The sequence below is a fragment of the Chiloscyllium plagiosum genome, chromosome 4, assembly GCF_004010195.1.
Source record: "Chiloscyllium plagiosum isolate BGI_BamShark_2017 chromosome 4, ASM401019v2, whole genome shotgun sequence".
NCBI lineage: Eukaryota > Metazoa > Chordata > Chondrichthyes > Orectolobiformes > Hemiscylliidae > Chiloscyllium > Chiloscyllium plagiosum.
The window spans coordinates 111875484-111895149 of record NC_057713.1 but is presented as its reverse complement, the minus strand read 5'-3'; the positions used below and the strand labels follow the sequence as shown (position 1 = coordinate 111895149).

The following is a 19666-nucleotide window of genomic DNA, read 5'->3' as shown; positions in this document are numbered from 1 at the left end:
TCTCGGATTACAATGGGACCTTGATCAGATGGGCCAATGGGCTGAGAAGTGTCAGATGGAGTTTAATTCAGATAAATGGGAGGTGCTGCGTTTTGGAAAAGCAAATGTTAGCAGGACTTATACACTTCATGGGAAGGTCTGAAGAAGTGTTGCTGAACAAAGAGACCTTGGAGTGCAGGTTCATATCTCCTTGAAAGTGGAGTTGCACGTAAATAGGATAGTGAAGAAGGCGTTTGGTATGCTTTCCTTTATTGGACAGAGTATGGAGTACAGGAGTTGGGAAGTCATGTTGCAACTGTACAAGACATTGGTTAGGCCAATGTTGGAATATTGCGTGCAGTTCTGGTCTCCTTCCTATTAGAAAGATGTTGTGAAACTTGAAAGCGTTCAGTAAAGATTTACAAGGATGTTGCCAGGGTTGGAGGAATTTAGCTATAGAGGGAGGCTGAACAGGCTGGGGCTGTTTTCCCTGGAGTTTCGGAAGCTGAGGAGTGACCTTATAGAGGTTTATAAAATTATAAGGGACATGGATAGGATAAATAGACAAAGTCCCTGGAGTGGGAGAGTCCGGAACTAGAAGGCATAGGTTTAGGGTGAGAGGGGAAAGATATAAAAGAGACCTGAAGGGCAATGTTTTCACACATTGTTGTAAATGTGTGGAATGAGCTGCCAGAGGAAGTGGTGGAGGCTGGTACAATTGCAGTGTTTAAAAGGCATCTGGATGGGTATATGAATAGGAAGGGTTTGGAGGGATATGGGCCGGGTGATGGTAGATGGGACTAGATTGGGTTGGGATATCTGGTCGGCATGGACAGGTTGGACCAAGGGTCTGTTTCCGTGCTATACATCTCCATGACTCGAAATGAGCTGGCTGCTTATTAGAAAGCTTAGATAGACTAGGTTTATTTACAGTAGAATTTGGAAGAGTGAGGTGTGATTTATTTGAAGTTTCATTTCCCAAATGGCCTTGACAAGGTGAACATGGAAATGATGCTTGCTGTTGAGGAGACCAGAACTAGAGTATATTGTTTTACAACAAACACAGAAAGAATTGGAGAAACTCTGCAGGTCTGATAGCTGTGGAGAGAAAGCCAGGTCGACATTTTAAGACCAGGTCTGGCAGCACTGGACTCAAAACGTTAACCCTGTTTCTCTCTCCACAGATACTGCCAGATCTGCTGAGCTTCTCCAGCATTTTTTGTTTTCGTTTCAGATCTCCAGCATCCACAGTTCTTTGTTTTTAAGGTTAGAATGTCTCTATTTCAGACAGAGATGAGAGGATTTCTTTTTGCTGACAGTGCAGCAAGACATTAGAACTTTCCCTCAGGAGGCAGATTATTGAATATTTTTAAGGCCAAGATAGAGAGCTTCTTGTTTGATAATGTGTTCAGGCTTATCAGGTCGACATGGGACTGTAGAATTTAAAATCAGATTACCCACAATTCTGTACTGATTAGCAGAGCAAGCTTGGAGAGATGAATAGCCTACTTCAGCTCCGACTTTGTAATACCCCACATAGAGTCATAGAGATGTACAGCACAGAAACAGATCCTTCGGTCTAGCTCGTCCATGCTGACCAGGTATCCCAACCTAATCTAGTCCCATTTGCCAACATTTGGCCCATATCCGTCTAAACCCTTCCTTTTCATATACCCATCCAGATACCTTTTAAATGCTGTAATTGTCCCAGCCCCCACCACTTCCTCTGGCAGCTCATTCCATACATGCACCATCCTCTGCATGAAAAAGGTGCCCCTTAGGTCGCTTTTATATCTTTCCCCTCTCACCTTGAACCTATGCCATCTAGTTCTGGACTTCCCCAACCCAGGGAAAAGACCTTGCCTGTTTATCCTATCCATGCCCCTCAAAATGAAGGAGACCAGAATTGCACGCAATGTTCCAAAAGTGGCCTAACCAATGTCCTGTACAGCCGCAACATGACCTCCCAAATCCTATACTCCATGCTCTGACCAATAAAGGAAAGCCTTCTTCACTATCCTATCTACCTGCGCCTCTACTTTCAAGGAGCTATGAACTTGCACCCCAAGGTCTCTTTGTTCAGCAACAGTCCCCAGGACCTTCCCATTAAGTGTATAAATCCTGTTCTGATTTGCTTTTCCAAAATGCACCATCTTGCATTTATCTAAAGTAAAATCCGTCTGCCACTTCTCAGCCCATTGGCCCATCTGATCGAGATTCCATTGTACTCTGAGGTAACCTTCTTCGCTGTCCACTACACCTCCCAATTTTGGTGTAATCTGCAAACTTACTGACAATACCTCCTATGTTCAAATCCAAATCATTTATATAAATGATGAAAAGTAGTGGACCCAGAACCGATCCATGTGGCACACCACTGGTCACAGGCCTCCAGTGTGAAAAGCATCTCTCCACTACTACTCTGTCTTCAACATTCAAGCCAGTTCTGTACCCAAATGGCTAGTTTTTATTTTAGATTAGATTAGATTAGATTACTTACAGTGTGGAAACAGGCCCTTCGGCCCAACAAGTCCACACCGACCCGCCGAAGCGTATACCACCCAGACCCATACTCCTACACTTACCCCTTCACCTAACACTACGGACAATTTAGCATGGTCAATTCACCTAACCTGCACATTTTTTTGGATTGTGGGAGGAAACCGGAGCACCCGGAGCAAAACCCACGCAGACACGGGGAGAATGTGCAAACTCCACACAGAGAGTCGCCTGAGACGGGAATTGAACCCGGGTCTCTGGTGCTGTGAGGCAGCAGTGCTAACCACTGTGCCACCGTGCCGCCCACATTAGTTCTCTCTGTATTACATGAGATCTAACCTTGCTAACCAGTGTCCCATGAGGAACTACTTGATGGTGTTCCAAATTCTATCTGACATAAATCCCAGAATAATTTGCAGTTCAGGTAGACAAGATTGGGTCACTAATTTTGTTAACTGCAATGCTTGACGCATTTTTTCATTTAATTCTAACAATTATTTAATTGGTAACAAACTTTGATCACTGCCTCAGTTTAATCAATATGATTTTATCAGTTTTGCAAATAACCATTTTTTTACTTATAAAGAATCGTAGAGTTTTACGTTACAGAAGAAGGCTGTCTGGTCAGTCATGTCCATGCTGAGCTGTCCAATTTAGTTCTGTAGACTTCTCCACCCAACTCTGCAAATTCTCCCCCCACTCTTCACACGAATGTGCATCTGCTTTTGAATTTCATTTGGTATCTGCTTCCTTCACCCTTTTTAAGTGAGTATGGTACAGATCATAACAATTCTGTTTGGGGGAAAGTAATGTCTACCCATTTCCCCTCCAGTTGTCTTTGAAATTTTCTTAATTCTATATGCTTTTAGTTATCCAACCATTTACTAACCTCTTCCAATTTTCTCTGTCAAACCTTTAAGAATTTGCAGTACTGGAGTTCCATTGAGTCGTCTTTTAATTTTCTCTTACTCAATGGAAAACAATCCAGTTTCTCCAATCTCTCCAGATAACTGAAATCTTGCCGCCCTGTTATTATTTTAGTAAACTTCCTTTCACCCTCTCCAAGACCTTTAACCATTCTCGAGTATATTGGTCAGAGTTGTATGCAATAATCCAGCTGAGGCATAACCAGTGATATATTAGGTTTTATTATGAATTCCTCGTGTTTTTGCATTCAAAGTCCTATTCATAAAGACAAGTACACCTTGTGCTTTCTTAACCAGCTTGCCAATTTGCCTGACTACCTTCAAAGATTTGTACATTGGTCCTTCTACTGTTGTACCTTTCTCAAAGCAGTGCCTTTTCGATGATACTGCTTTTTATGTTGTTCTTTGCAATATGCTTCACTTCCTAAGTATCTGTAATAAATGTGTATCTGGTGTGTTCCATTCATTTTGCCAGGATTTGCTCCCCTACACACACACAGTCTGCTATCCTTACCAATCTTTATGTTACTAAGCTTTGTAAATGCAAATTTTGAATTTGAACTTCTGCTCGAAAAGTTGAGATTACTTTGATTCGAAATGTTTAGTTACAAGTCTTTTGCATTTGTGTTTCAGTGATTTGGTGCGGATGTCCAGACCATATTTGTCTGTAAGATTTGTAACTCTTTAACTGGAGCTTATAAATGTGAGTCTCTCATTCTCTTTCACCCTCGCTTTTTATCTCACTCTCTTTTTCATTTCTCATGCGCTATTTCTGTTTTCTTCTTTCTCTTTCTGTTGGCCAAATTACTTTGTAGTCGCTATGAATTAAGTTTGCTTTTCCGTCACTTTTCTCCTGCTCGCCCACTTCCTCTTCGATGTAAGCATTTTCAATTTGTGGGACATTGTAGAAATAAATTAAATACAAAGACTCATAATCCACAAAGCAACCAGCAAAGGAGCAGAACTACTTTGAGGCTGTTGGGAGCAAAAATAAGTCCTTTTTTCTAGCTTATATTTGAGTGTTTGGGGTGTGGTCACAAATAATTATTTGTACCTTCCCTTAGGGAAGAAGAATTTTCCACTTGCAGAGTTAAAGTTTATTACCATTGTCATATCCTTTTGTGTCTTCTGTTGAAAATTCCACCAGAAATTAGATACAATTTGTTGTTGAAGGGTTTCTGGGACTGTAACCATAATTTCTTCTGAAAAACAAAGTATCCCTGCTGTAGTTGGTGGGAAAAACAATGAAAACTGTGGAAATGTGGAACAATTGCAATAATAACCTTCCTGCAAAGATCACTTCTCAGCAACAGGAATCAACACAGACAGCATGTTTGTTTGTTTCAAGTGGGTGTTGTGTTGTGACCAGATTGGAGAAAGTGGAATGTTTATTCTTGCATTGCACTCAACTGCTCCTCATACAGCATCATACAGTCACAGAGATGTACAGCACAAAAACAGGCCGTTCGGTCCAACGTCCATACCGACCAGATATCCCAACCTAATCTAGTCCCATTTGCCAGCACCCACCCATATCCCTCTAAACCCTTCCTATTCAAATATCCATCCAAATGTTGCAGTTGTGCCTGTCTTCACCACTTTCTCTGGCAGCTGTGGCGTGAAAATGTTGCCTCTTAGTTCCCTTTTATATCTTTTCCCCCTTCACCCTATACCTATGCACTCTGGTTCTGCACCACCCCACCCCAGGGAAAAGACTTTGTCTATTTATCCTATCTATGCCCCTCATGATTTTATAAACCTCTATAAGGTCACCCCTCAGCCTTCAACACTCCAGGGAAACAGCTTCAGTCTATTCAGCCTCTCCCTGTAGCTCAAACCCTCCAACCCTGGAAACATCCTTGTAAATCTTTTCTGAACCCTTTCAAGTTTCACAACATCCTTTTAATAGGAAGGAGACCAGAATTGCGTGCAATATTCCAAAAGTGGCCAAACCAGCGTCCTGTATAGCTGTAACGTGACCTCTCAACTCCTATACTCAATACTCTGACCAATAAAGGAAAGCATACCAAATGCCTTCTTCATTATCCTATCTACCTGTGACTTTACTTTCAAGGAGCTATGAACCTGCACTCTTTGTTCAGCAACACTCCCCAGGACCTTACCATTATGTGTATAAGTCCTGCTAAGATCTGCTTTCCCAAAATGCAGCACCTCACATTTATCTAAATTAAACTCCATCTGCGACTCCTCAGCCCATTGGCCCATCTGATCAAGATCCCATTGTTATCCGAGGTAACCTTACTAGCTGTCCACTACACTTCCAATTTTGGTGTCATTTGCAAACTTAGTAACTATACCTCCTATGTTCATATCCAAATCATTTATAAAAATGATGAAAAGTAGTGGACCCAGCACCAATCCTTGTGGCACTCCACTGGTCACAGGCCTCCAGTCTGAAAAACAACCCTCCACCACCACCCTCTGACATCTACTTTCGAGCCAGTTCTGTATCCAAATGGCTAGTTCTTCCTGTATTCCATGAGATCGAACCTTGCTAACCAGTCTCCCATGGGGAACCTTGTCGAACACCTGAGTGTAGTCCAAAGAGATCACATTCACTGCTCTGCCCTTATCAATCCTCTTTGTTACTTTTTCAAAAAACTCAATCAAGTTCATGAGACATGATTTCCCATGCACAAAGCCATGTTGACTATCCCTAAATCAGTCCTTGCCTTTCCAAATACGTGTAAATCCTGTCCCTCAGGACTCCCTCAACAACTTTCCCACCACTGACATCAGGCTCACTGGTCTATAGTTCCTCAATGGATCTTGCCAATGCAAAAACCGCCGATGCCGCTGGGTACTGCACCGGCTCAAACTCTACTCTGATGCTGCCATGAGTCCTTTTCAGGAACACCTCATTGGTCCAGTCACTGCTAATGCTAATAGCATTATCACAATTGCACATCTAAATACATTTTAATGTTATGGCAGTTTCTTCCTCTATCACCCTTACAGGCAGTTTGTTCCAGATTCCCACCACCATCTGGATGAAAAAAATGTTTCTTCACAATCCCTCTGAACCTCCTTCCCTTTACATTAACTCTATGCCCCTCGTCATTGAGCGCTCTGTTTAGGGTAAAAGTTTCTTTTGAGCTACACCCCCAGTTCTCTTGCCTGTTTTGCTTGAGCACAGTTGGTGCACAAATGCTGCCTTGGAAGAGAGGGAGCTCATGCTGTTGCTCCCATACCCCCATTGCAAGCTACAGTTTGGGAACCACTAAAATACATGTCCTGGGACTGTTGTCAGAGAGAAGGTAGAAAGCAGATCTGATAGACATATTCATCATCATGTAGATAGGGCAAAAATCTTTCATGAGTGAAAGGATCAAGAATCAGAGGGCACACATTTGTGGCAATTGGCAAAAGAAGCAATATGTTTAGGGTCTGGAGTGCATTGATTGAGAGTGTGGTGGAGGCAGATTCGATGGTGGCTTTCAAACAGGATTTGGGTAATTATTAGAGTGATACAGGGTTTGAGGATGGGGCAGGTTTCCTCTGAGTGAATTGCTCTTGAAAAGTGCCAATACGGTCTCAATGAGTCAAATGGCCTCTTTCTGTGTAATAAGCATTCCATTAATCTGAATGGTGTTTGTTTTTAATAGATAATAAATCACTCAAGTGAAAGAGGGTGTTGTGGTTGGACTTTCAAAGGCATTTGACAAAATGCCACGTAATAGATTTGGAACTCGTGAGATTAAAGATGTTGCATGGAAATAAAACTGGCAGTGGAACAGAAAAATTGTCATTTTTCAGACTGAGGGAAATACATGAAGATCAATATTTTTGCTCCTTTTGAAGTATATCAATGTCCTTGACTTTGGTATCACAGGGTATAGTATAAAATATTGCAATGACACAACTTTAACTGTAGGAAATAATGAGAGGATAATGACACACTTTACGAGGATACGGACATCAACTGCGATAGGCAGATGCATGTGAGATGAAATTTATCTCAGCTAAATATGCAGTGATCCTGTTGGTTGGAAGAACGAAGAGAGAATGAAAGTCATAATTTTCAAAACTATTTTATTGAACAAACCCAACTTGGGTGTGCATAAAAAAATCAAATGAAGTTGGCAGAGCAAATCATGAAGGCTGTTTTAAAAGGCATTCAGCATCCTTGACTTTTATAATCTGAGGCAAAAAAAAGTTCACATTAAACCTTTGTTTCAGGCTCAGATAGAGAATTATGCTTGACTCTGAGTTCCACACTTTTGGAAAAATATCAAGCCAGAGAGAGAGAGAGAGACTGGAGAAAGGATTTAGCAGAAGGATGTGAGCGACACCATTTTTGTGGCGTGACTTGATAAGATTGAATTGTTATATTAGAGTATTGAAGGTTATGCAGAGTTCCATAGAATTTACAGCACAGAAGTGGTACAGCCAGCTGAACTAATCCATCCCTGCATTTTTATGCCACTCAAATATTTTTCCAACTTGGTCATCTACCTGTATAATCTCTTCCCTCATCTGTTTATCTCGCTTTTGCTTAAATGCTGTGCATCTCAGTAATTTCCAGTGGCAGTAAATGCCACATTCTTATAATGCTAGATTGAGAAATTTTTTTTTCACAATTTCCTGTTTAATTTCTTGGAATGTCTACATCTACTTCTATCAAAATTATTTATAATTTTGAAGATCTTTCTGCCTTTTCACCCCTCGAGAAAAGAGAGCTAGCCTGTTTATCCTCCTAGTTGGTTTAATTTTGCAGTTCTGATTTTAATCTTGTAAATCTATTTTTATAACCTCTCCAGTGTCTCCGAATTGTTTTTACATCATGGTGACAAAAGCTATCCATAATATTCCATTCATGGTTAGATTTGTATTGAGTGCGATTTTCTCTGGTCTTCAATTCTGTCCCTCCAGAACTAAACCTTAGTCTTTGGTTTCCTCCTTTCGTAAATGGGCTGATTAACTTTGCTGCTTTCAGTGATTTTGAAAATTTGTTTTCCTGATCCGTCTGCTCCCCTGCTCCATCTGTATTCTTATTTTCCAAATAATAGGTGACCATCTTGTTTTTCAAAAACTGTAAAATGTCACATTTCATTCACCAATCATTTGCCCATTTTGCAAGTTCATTAACTGTCTCGTAATTGTCATTTGAGTTAGGAGCAAGAACAGGTCTTTGACATTTTGAGCCTGTTCCACCAAATAAAAAGATCATGGCTGATGTGATTGTAATCCTAACTCCATGTTCCTGCAAACCTCTGATAAGCTATCACCCTGTTCATAGCAAGAATGTGTCCACCTCTGCTTTCTCAGTCTTCCTCACTGTTGGCGACACCCAGTTTGGTGTAACCAGCAAATCAAGAAATTGTATTTTGAATCCTAACAATGAGGGAACTACAATACTTATTCTGCCTAGTGACCATAATGCACTTCTTGTGTTACTCCATCTCTGAAGGAAAAGGTCATGGAACGTCGAATCCCTGCAGGACAGAAGGAGGCCATTTATCCCATTAAGTCTGTACTGACCCCTGCGAGCATCCCACACAGACCCAAATCCCACTATATCCCGTAACACCACATTTCTCATGGCTAATCTACCTAACCTGCACATCTTTGGACTGTGGGAGGAAAACAGAGCACCTGGGAGAAACCCATGCAGATACGGGGAGAATGTGCAAACTCCACACACGTCACCTGAGAATGGAATTGAATCCGTTCTTCCAGCCTCTTGCCTGTCTACCCTGGTACTGTGAGGCAGCAGTGCTAACCACTGATCCACCATACCACCCCCTACATCGCAAAGAATTTGCATGCATTTACTGCCATCTCCAATCTCAAGACATTATGAAGAATTTATTTTTCAATGAAAGACTTACTGAACCCGAGCTATTGTTGTTTTTATGCAGGTAAGTAAAGCAGTCAATTTATTCACAACAATGTTCAAAATCAATAATGAGATTATTGCCCAGCCAACTGCTTTTCGTTCATGAATAAATGTTGGCATTGACTTGTTGATGTTGGGAGAACTGTTCTTTTTTAAATTGTGTATCCCACCAGTAGCAGACTGTGCCTGAGTTAATGTCTGTTTCGGTTGCCCCAGTGCTGTGCTGAAGTGCCAGTTTAGATTATGTTTGTAGTGAGGTAAAAAATCTGATGAATGGAATTTGATGGGATGGCAAAGAGGAGCTAGTATGGTATTGGGTTGTGAATATATACTGTACTAAATAAGCCATTCCTATGTTTCCTTTTGTGAGGATGGTTAATGGATAATATGGTTTCATGGAGTCAGCTGTAAAACACATACCACAAATATGCATTCAAAGTCGAATTAGCTTCAAGATGGTCACCTGCGCCCACACGTCCCCTCTCACCTCCATCCAAGGCCCCAAAGGAGCCTTCCACATCCATCAAAGGTTCACCCGCGCTTCCACAAATGTCATTTATTGTATGTGTTGCTCCCGATGCGATCTCCTCTACATTGGGGAGACTGGATACCTTCTCGCAGAGTGCTTTAGGGAACATGTCCGGGACACCCGCACCAATGAAACCCACCATCCGTGGCCGAACATTTCAACTCTACCCCCCCACTCTGCCTAGGATATGCAGGCCCTGGGCCTCCTCCACTGCCACTCCCTCACCACCCAATGCCTGGAGGAAGAATGCCTCATCATCCACCTCGGAACCCCTCAACCCCAGGGCATCAATGTGGACTTCACCAGTTTCCTCATTTTCCCCTCCCCACACCTTACCCCAATTCCAACCTGCTAGCTCAGCACCATCCTAATGACCTGTCCTACCTGTCAATCTTCCTTCCCACCCTGCTCCACCCTCCTCTTCGACCTATCACCTTCATCCCCACCTCCATCCACCTATTGCACTCTTATTTACCTTCTCCACAGCCCACCCCTCTCCCATTTATTTCTCCACCCCGGAGACTTCTAGCCTCATTCCTGATGAAGGACTCCTGCCTGAAACATCGATTTTCCTGCTTCTCAGATGTTGCCTGTCCTGTGCTTTTCCACTCTCTAATCTTGACTCTGATCTCCAGCATTCAGTCCTCGCTTTCACCTACTGCACAATTAATGGCATGAGGAATTTGTGTACAGTAATGTTGATGCATAGTTATGTTGAGTCCTCTTGAATCAATAAGCACCCTTAACGGGGAAGAAGAAAAACCAAGGGAGACATGAAATTTTGCAACATAACTAGCTTCCACTTATCAAGCAGTAAGCGTTGTAAGGTAGCTGTCAAATTTTCTTCTAAAGTGGCATTGAATTGATTGAACATTTACTTGTTTGTTGTACTTTTGTTTTAGAATTTGTATTGCTACTGCATCCCTTATAAGGAAATAATAAGTGTGTGAACTCCAGCAATAATTGTTAGTAGGCAGTTTGACTCTGAACCATTAGCACTGATATTGATAGATTTTCACTTTACAATTTTATGGACTCGATGCTGAGTTCAACAATATAGATCATAACCACCACACCCATTTCTTTCAGAGAGCAGGTGCTGATAATGGTTCTACTAATGCTGGGATCCCTCAAGATAAAGAGGCAAACGATGGACCAAACATTATGATATTGAAGGTAAAGAATGCATTGTACAGGAAAATATTCAGGTTTAGATGATGTAAGAAGAGAACATTTAAAAGCCTTTGCATAAACAGAAATGTAAGTGATGATAAGAGATTATATACCAAACGATATATTCTTAATGACATTTGAGACCATCATTATCATTAAGATGCCTTAGAAATCTAAAACAATGCTGTGCAATCATTTTAGAACTGTATGCCTAATGAATTCTCTCTTAAAAAGACTCTTAAAATCATAAAGAATCAATAACAAATTTTGAAGCTGAAATTAATGAAATGCAGTCTGGGATACACTCTTCAATAAATGCCTGGAAATAAACAAGACCAAGTACGTATGCATCATATATTGTACAGTGAAAAGGGATCAGTACTGTTTAGTGCCACAAGATAATAGAAGTGTTACTAAAATGTGTCATTGACAGTAGAGATCTAAGTCGAAGAGTGTGGTGCTGGGAAAGCACAGCTGCTCAGGCAGCATCCAAGGAGCAAGAGAATTGACGATTCGGGCATAAGCCCTTCATCAGGAATGTTAAGCTTGAAACATCGACTCTGCTGCTCCCCAGTTGCTGCCTGACCGGCTGTGCTTTTCCAGCACCACACTCTTGACTCTGATCTCCAGCATCTGCAGTCCTCACTTTCTCCTAGTAGAGGTTTAGATTTATCTAGAGCCTATGTTGCAGCTAAATGACGAGCATTAGGCTAGAAAAGGGACAATCAAATGGGGAAAGAAAAAATATAGCAACACTGTGTGTCCTATCAAAATATTTCAGTCTGTACCCGGAACAAATATTCAAGAAGAGTGTGTACTTCCAGGGATGAAAATTGGAGGCAAGAAAAGAACAAACATGTGGTACACTGATGGCACAACATGACTTGCAGAATCAGAAGAGGTTTAGATTATGGATTTACTATGAACCACAAAAAGACAAAGTCAATGATCTTTAGAAGGAATACGTTAAAAGAAATGAGTGAACATTGAGGTAGATGGTGTAACCCTGGAATAATTAAATAAGTTTGCCTATTTAAAACAAATGATAACATAGTAAATGTGATGCTAAAGTGAGGAGAGGATAGACATGGAAAGAAGTAATTTTGTGAAGGTGAGCGATTTATTAGCAAAATGTAAATTGAAGCTTGTAATGAGGAAGAAATGATAAGTGGTAAATTGTATCCACTTTGCTGTATGCATCAGGCACTTGCACAAAAGATGAAGATCAGCAGAGAGAATTGATGCTGTTGAATGCTAAAACTTATGTTAAAAAGTCCTGTGAGACAGATAGAGGTGCGTAAAGTCACCGTAGCAAAATACATTCTATAAGGTGATATCCAAAAAAGAGAATTTTGCTACATTGGCCATCAATCAGAGCTGAAAAGCTACAGTCATCTATTCTGGAAGGCAAAGGTGGATGTTGACAGAACGAGGCTTGACCTAAGCCTAGTAGGATGATGGATGAACAGTGATTCTGGGCAAACCCCAACGGATGTGCGTGGAAGGCGCAAGACAGACAAGTGCGATTTACCATTACGGTAGATTTCCTGGTCAGAGCAGCTGTGAATAGCCAGATACATATATATATTTTTTATTTCCTTTTTTCATTGTCACCGACAATTGCTCAATTGTCCCTTCTGTGTCTTTTCTCTCCAGGCTTCTCCATTACAAATTTTCTTCTCTCTCTCTCTCTGTGTCTCTCTCTCTCTGTCTCTCTCTCTCTCTCTCTCTCTCTGTCTCTCTCTCTCTGTCTCTCTCTCTTCTTCACCCCCTTTACTGATCTGTAACAGAAGTCCCCCAAGTGCTCTGCCAGCTGTGTTTCTAAGATGTTGCTGCTTCCTCAGACAGGGTCAGCAGGTCAGAGACAATGAAGAGAGGAGCTTGAAATGGTGTGGGATGGAGAGGGAAGAACTTGACCTTGTTGGGAAGAAGGAGCATCTCAGTGGAGAGAGGAATTGGAAGGGAGATGGAGGCGATGGTGTAGTTGGGAGGGAAAGAGGGAGACGCCTGGTTGGGAGGGGAGTGGGAGGATTTTGAGGACGGTAAGAAGGGGAAATGTGAGGGTAAAAGAGATGGGAGGCAATGGAAGGGTATAGCACTGTGGAGAACTGCGGGCAGGATAAAATGTGACCTCTGATTGTAAGACATGGAATGAGAGAGTGAGAACATGGTCCAGATGAAAAGTCTCACCACATTCTTCACCCTCAACCCTGTTACATCTTGAACATATTCCTCCCCATTCCATTTACACATGCATCATGATCTTGCACATCCCCACCCAGAGCCTGGACACTTTTTTGACCATAAGCTTATGTGTGCATGCATGTATACCTTGGTGTACCACAGTATGCCACTGAAAAATTCCGTCCTGAGGGACTGTTAGCTGAATTTGAATTCCATGATAATGAACACAAGTTACTGACCTGGCTAAGAATTCAGCTGAGTTGCAGACAGAGTAATGATAATGGGTAGGTTTCACAGCAAATGACAAAAATTGTTCAAGAACAAATGGCAAACATAATGGGGCCTCAACAAGTCATTAATAAGCAGTGAATAAAGTGAAGAAGACTTATAATGGACTCGGAACAATCTCTTTTTGTTTCTGTCTCCACTGATGCTGCTAGACATGCGGACTTTTTGAATTCATTATAGCAAAATTCATTCTGTAAAGTGATATCCAGAAAAAGAAGTGTTGCTATTTTGGCCATTAATCAGAGCTGAAGAGGTGCAAAGATCTCTTTTTTTTTTTTAGAAGGCAAACAGTGAATTAAAGCAAAGAAATGATATATATGAATAAATTTAAGGGGATGGACAAAACTATGGTAAATGGATTTCAGTGTAGAGGTCATCCACCTTGTATTTGTCAAGGATCCAATGAGGAATTTGCTAAATTGTGTAAAACTGGAAACGGCGAGGCCAGAGTGTTGAGGGACTATGCACATGGATCATGAAAATGCCACTAGCAAGTGCAGAAAGTAATCAAAAGGTCTATTGGGATGCTGCATTTTATATTTAGAAGGCTAGAATACAATGGGATGTGAGTCATGCTTCAGCCCTGGTTTTATAAGGCTGGCAGTACTGTGAACAGTTCTGGGCACCAAACCATATCATCTTTTTGAGGAAGTGACATGTTGACATATTGGAATAAAGGATAAAGCTGAGGAAAGAAGACACAGACTGGTTCTTTTGGAAGGTTAGTGGGCTATTGAACAAGTGTTGATAATATTCAATATACGGTAGATAGACAAAGCAATTTTCACCAGTTGAGCAGTCTAGTGGTCATTGTCTAAAAAACTTAAAGCCAGATACTTTTCCTGATGAAAATTCTGAAACAGCACTTCATGCGAAGAGAGGTAAAAGCTTGGCAACTTCTTGTGTAAATGACGATTGTTTATCTATCCTATTTTTATAATTGAAATGACAGGTTAGCAGTGATATCACTGAATGGTGGGACAGATTGGTCTTCCTGTTTCTGTGTTCCTATAACGTTTACACCTGAACCTCCTGAACCAGCCCCAGTCCTTAGATATTCAAATAAATATACTTGGCTGTGACCCTCATTCAATACTCCATCAGTCACTGCAGCTCTCACCCAGACTGTTTAATTTGATAGTGATTAGCAGTATTGACCCTTCCATATGCTGTCATTTTGTGCTTGAAGCAGGCCTCTGAATGAAATTACTCTTGACATCTCTAGTTCTGCAACTGACATCACTTGTAATAACTTTTACTTCACCCCATCTCATTGAATGGCATGTGCCTCACAGAAACAACTTGGCTCAAATTATATAAAACAGTTGACAATCCTGTGGATTTGCAAAACTAAGCATCAGAGATAGGGCCATGGCAGGTCACAGCTTTAAAGGGTCAGAGTTAACGTTGGTGAACAGCACAGTGGTGTGGAGATGTTACTGGGTGTCATTGTTTCTGATTCTACTATCACTTTGCTAATTAAGAACAAGAATGTGGAATGTGAAACAATGCAGCACAGGAACAGGCCCTTCAGCCCACCATGTCTATGCCAAACATGACGCCATTCTAAACTAATTCCATCTGCCTGCATATGGTCTGTATCAGTCTATTCCCTGCCTGTTCGTCTGTCTTCAAATGCTTTCGTAAAATCCATGTGGACGATATCCACTACCCTACCTTCATCAATTCTTCAAAAAACCCAATCAAACCTGTGAGACAAGATCTTCCTGCACAAAACCATGCTGACTGTCTCTAATAATTCCATTCTTTTCCAAGTGCAAGTAAATCTTGTCCCTAAGAATTTCTCCACCAATGATGTAAGGCTCACTGGCCTATAATTTCCTGGATTGTCCATTTTACCCTTCTGAAACATTTGAAGAAACATTTAGCGACTCCACAGTCGTCTTTGGCCTGTGGCTAAAGTGGATACAAAAATCTGAAGCAGTTGATGTGGTTTACGTGGACTTCAGGAAGGCATTTGTCAAGGTCCAACGTAGAAGGTTGGTCTGAAAGGTAAGATGATGTGGAGGAACCGGTGTTGGACTGGGGTGGACAAAGTTGAAAATCACCTAACACCAGGTTATAGTCAAAAAGGTTTATTTGGAAGCACAAGCTTTTGGAGCACTGCTCCTTCATAGGCTATAGGCAAGTGCAGATGAATGAGATTAGTGTAGTTTGGTGTTTGTTAGTCAGCACAGAAATGGGGGTCGAAGGGCCTGTTTCAAAGCTATATGACGCTAAATGCTACAATTTTCTTTTAAAGAGATGCAGAAGGACAGAGACCTGAAACTGAATCTTACAACCTTTTGGCTAAATGCAAGCTGTGTTGAGTGTTTTGGATAATCTTTGGCTGCGAGACCTAGCATTGTTTAGTCATATCTTAGCCAACTCACCTTTTATAGCCTACCTATCCCACCCCTATGTAGTCCCTATTGCGTGATTGTAGACACCCAAAAGGGGTGGTGCAGAGGTGAAATATCCTCTTCCCCTGGTACAACTAGAGAAGGCCACAATACCAGACCATGCCAGCTTGGTCTGAGGTTGCCATTTGGCTCAGTGCATTCTCGACCATCTGGAGGAATGTGCGGCAATGTCAGAAGAAGGTCAGTGATCTTCTCCACTCTGTCAGTGTAAGTGCCACCATCTTCACTCTCATCCTCACATTCAGTCTTTTTCTAAGGCTTGAAACATTTTTCCCAGTTCGCCCTCGCTCATCCCAAATCTGTAGCATCAATAGCTCTGCATGTCCTCAGTGCTGTCTACTCCCTGCACAAGAAATAGCAGCCGTGTCACATACGTACATCTCCTTTAGTACCTGTTTTTCTCTCTCATGTCAAGAGAAAACAGCCGCAATGGAGCAGAAAAAGGCATGATGGTGGTAGCCTGCCCAAATTTGGTTCCTCACTCCTTATGAGTGGATCCTGACTGACTGAGACTGAAAATCAACCTTTTGGGCATAAGCCCTTCATCAGGAATGAGGCATGTGATGAAAGGCTTATGCCCGAAACATCGATTCTCCTGCTCCACAGATGCTGCCTGACCTGCTGTGCTTTTCCAGCACCACACTCTCAACTCTGATCTCCAGCATCTGCAGTCCTCACTTTCTCCTCCTGACTGAGTGACTGACCGTGTCCAACCCCCCATGGAACTGGAAGGTGCCTGTGGCATATATACTGGGACCTTCTGAGAAAAGGCTATCTCCATTGACTTGGCTGAGGCCTACTGACAACCATGATTAGTTTCCTGGCTTTGTGTCTGCACTAATAGCATGGCAAGGTAGTAGTACTGACAAAATTAGCACAGCAGATGCTGGAGATCAGAGTCGAGAGTGTGGTGCTGGAAAAGCACAGCCGGTCAGGCAGCATCTGAGGAGCAGGGCAATTGATGTTTCAGGCATAAGCCCTTCAGGAATGACTGATGAAGGGCTTATGCCCGAAACATCAATTGCCCTCCCCTGATCTGCTGTGCTTTTTCAGCACCACATTCTCAATTATACTGAGATGTTGGTGCTCAATATTAAACATCTTTTGAAGTAAGCAAGTGGCCAGTGACGCACTCTGACTTGCATGTTGAGAATTCTTGAGTCGAGTTTGTTCAGTAAATTTGTTAAGATAAGAAGTTGAATATTAATAAGGTGAGTTGTGCCACTAATAATGATTTAACAAGCAATAATCACCCTTAATTGGCAACTTTCTGCTGCCAACTCAGGACTTGTTTCTGCTGCGCATATAAGTTGGAGAGATGCTGCAGTCTTTGGAATAGGCCACCACCAGACTTCTCAATAATTTGCTACAAATCTGACCATAGCTCTCAATACAGGCTTCAGTAAGATTTCACGCACTTGCTTTATGTACTCCCATCTTTGAATGTGATAAGCTAAGTAGGGAAGATTCATCAAAAAGGGTCCTTGGTTTCATAATTTGAAGCATAGATCACATAAGCAAGAATTTATGCAAAACTATATAAAACAATGTTGAGGGCTCATTTGGAGAATTGTTGTCACTTGGGGGGTGGGGGCAACACACTTTGAAAGGATTTAAATTGATTTGATTTATTTATTGTCGCATGTATTTTGTTACTAAAACTGTCAAGGCCTTGGTGAGAGTCTTGCTAGAATGGTAGGAGCATAAGCTAGGAGATTTGCTAGAGTGGTACTGGTGGGGTAAGAAAGACTTCAGTTGTATTGAAAGACTAGAGAAAATATGGTAATTCTCTTTGACGATCAGATGATGAAAGGAAGAATTGATACCAGATGTGAGTTCATTCTCATCTGTGCTACTCATACTGAAATCTGTAGGATTCCTTTGCAAGCTTCATTCCAGTCTGAAAAATTCACTCAACATTACTCTCCCTCCAATCCCTGAACTAACTTATTACAAAGTCTCTTAAAGTCATGGTCCATGTATTTTCCAAAGAAGTTCCTATTTTGGTACTTTTATCAAATAATTTTTTCAAATTCTTAAGACCAGCATCAACTCTACTTTCGATAATTCTTTCCACTATGTCATCAAAAAACTTAATCAGTTAAACAGACATGATTTGTCTTTAACGAGCTTGCCCATTTTTACCCATACTTCTCAAGGTGAGAATTTAATTTTCTTCTGGATGGTGGTCCCACTATTGACATTCAACTGGGCTTTTCTAAACGGGTTTATGTTAGTCCTTCGAATGTTAACACTTACAATTCTTGAGTTTTCTGATGTCACGGAAATATAAAGAATGTTTAAAGATTGTAATCAGAGCTTAAGCTATCTCAGTCCTAGCTTCCCTTAATAGCCTATTTGCCTAGTTGAGTTAAAACAAAAGGGCGGCACAGTGGCACAGTGGTTAGCGCTGCTGCCTCACAACGCCAGAGACCCAGGTTCAATTCCCACCTCAGGCGACTGACGGTGTGGAGTTTGCACGTTCTCCCCGTGTCTGCGTGGGTTTCTTCCGGGTGCTCCGGTTTCCTCCCACAGTCCAAAGATGTGCAGGTTAGGTGAATTGTCCATGCTAAATTGCCCATAGTGTTAGGTAAGGGGTAAATGTAGGGGTATGGGTGGGTTGCGCTTCGGCGGGTCGGTGTGGACTTGTTGGGCCGAAGGGCCTGTTTCCACACTGTAATGTAATCTAATCTTAAAAAAAAAAAGAAGCAGCATGCTTTTCATGGTGAAGTGATCTCACGACTGATGGCCAGATTAATGATGTGCTGTCTGTGCATATCCAATCTTGAATAGTAATGGATAATTAAAAACTAATATGAAGAAGCTCCATTCCCATCCTCACAATGTTAGAGCCAGCACAAATGTTAAAGATGAGGCAGAAGCATTCACAACCATCTTGAGCCCGAGGTGTTGATTGATTTTTATTGTTGTCACGTGCAGCAAGATACAGTGAACAGTGTTGTTTTGTGTGCTGCACAGGCACATACAAAGTGCATCAGGGCAGAAGAAGAGTGCTGAATAGTGTGACAATCAGAGAGAGATCAGAATGAACATTTGCAAAATCTATTCAAAAGTCTGATAACAGTAGGAAAGAAGCTGTTCCTGAATCTGTTCATACACATATTCAAACATTCTTCTGCGCAATGGAAGAGGGTGGAAGAGAGTATAATGGGTAGGAGGGGTCTTTGATTAGGAATTGATCTTTCATCTGAACTTCCATCTGAGGTCAATATCATCGCAGTGCCAGTCTTCAGCCCATTTAATTCCTTCCACTTGACATCATGATACAGTTGACCATGTTAGACAAATGAAAGGTTATGGGCCCATACCATTTCAGCTGTAGTGCAAAATGCTCTGGAACTAGTCTCACCTATAGCCAAGCTGCCCCAGTAGAGTTACTGACCTCTGACCAATTTGAAATTTGCCTAGTTTTGTCCTGCTTCATTAGCTTACTTGTCAAATCATAATTAATGTGATAAAAGGTGTCACCCACAGTGCCAACACGAATATACTGAGCAGTGATGCTTAAGTTAGGTTTCACCAGGGTCATTCCACTCCAGATCCTATTGGTGTTTTGGTGGAAACATGAACAAAATGCTAAATTCCAGAGTCGAGGGACAATTATTTATTTGCACATCACAGCAGCATTCTGACTGAGAGGCACGAAGGAATATCGCGGAAACTAGAGTCACTGTGAATCAAGATGGAAAATTGTCACTGGAGTCATAACCAACACAATTACTGGATGCCAAAGTTCTCAGCCCCAGGAGATCTCTGCAGGAATTTCCTCAGGACCGAGACCATT

The 19666-nt window shown here is 41.6% G+C and overlaps 1 protein-coding gene across 8 annotated transcripts in view; it reads left to right on the top strand.

Moving 5' to 3' along the window:
- Positions 1-19666, top strand: part of deptor (DEP domain containing MTOR-interacting protein) — a 134306-nt gene that overhangs the window by 10211 nt on the left and 104429 nt on the right. The window contains exon 2 of one of the 8 annotated variants that reach the window (XM_043688971.1): positions 10883-10969. The exons of the other annotated variants lie outside the window; for them this stretch is intronic. The gene's annotated coding sequence lies outside the window, so the exon portion shown is untranslated. The remainder of the gene's footprint in view (positions 1-10882; positions 10970-19666) is intronic. 8 annotated transcript variants of the gene reach the window in all.